The sequence below is a fragment of the Pteropus alecto genome, unplaced genomic scaffold (genome assembly GCF_000325575.1).
Source record: "Pteropus alecto unplaced genomic scaffold, ASM32557v1 scaffold3, whole genome shotgun sequence".
Lineage (NCBI taxonomy): Eukaryota > Metazoa > Chordata > Mammalia > Chiroptera > Pteropodidae > Pteropus > Pteropus alecto.
Window position 1 is genome coordinate 47,435,904 of NW_006442484.1, and position 871 is coordinate 47,436,774.

General features: G+C 72.7%; 1 protein-coding gene across 1 annotated transcript in view; it reads left to right on the forward strand.

Annotated features, from left to right (window-relative positions):
• Window positions 1-237: 237 nt before the first annotated feature.
• The window catches only part of OSBPL6 (oxysterol binding protein like 6), a 182,973-nt gene continuing 182,339 nt past the window's right edge, over window positions 238-871 (forward strand). The window contains exon 1 of the mRNA XM_006921239.3: window positions 238-408. The gene's annotated coding sequence lies outside the window, so the exon portion shown is untranslated. The remainder of the gene's footprint in view (window positions 409-871) is intronic.

The window sequence follows — 871 nt, forward strand, 5'->3', positions numbered from 1 at the left end:
GACCAGGCACAGGGACGTTGCGCATCGCAGGCTCAGCGCCCGAGGCGCGGCTCTCCGGGTGGCGCAGTGAGGGGCGCCCCGCTGGGCGGGCGCGCAGCGGGAGTACTGTAGCCCAGCCGCGGCCACCCCCCCAAGGCCAGCCAGCCAGCCGGGGGCGGGGAGCCCGGAGCACCGCCCCGCCTTCGCGCCCCGCCCGTGGGAGAGGAGGGGCTGCGGCGCGGCAGACCACTGGAGGCGCAGCACCGCCGCCACCGCCGTTCTAGGTACTGGAGACCTCGGCTGCGCGCAGGCGGCGCCCGCGCCTCCGCTCCCCAGCCAGCCCGCGCGCCCGTCCGCCCGCCCGGCAATCTCCCGCCTCCTGCTGCTGCTGCCGCCGCAGAATCGGCGGCACCGCCTCTCGCCTTCCAGGTAAGTGTCCTAGCTGCAGAGGGGACCCCTGGAGCGAACACGACGGTGCCTGCACCGCGGCCCGGGGGCATTGTGCACGTCCGGATGGATGGTCGAGGACCCTGAGGGACACGCGGTGGGCAGCCGGGCTTTGGGCCCCTAAGGCATCGTAGCCCTCGGGGGCTTCCCTGGCCGGATTACTCCAGAGGCTGGCTGGCTGGGTGGCGGTGCTAGTCAAGCCCCGCAGCCTAGGTGGGAGGGGGCGTCTGGGTCATGGTCCCCGCTCGCCGCCCTCTCCCCACGTTTTTGGGTGAATTCCGGCCATCTGGCTCTCGCGCCCTCAAAGCCCCGCGCTACCCGGCGCTCCGGCTCCCTCCGGCTGCTGGGTATAAAGCTGGGGAAGGGAGAGGGACTGATGTAATTGTCAGCGGAGAACCGAACCCGCGCGGTGAGAGCGCCCGCGCCAGCTCTAGCTAACGCCTAC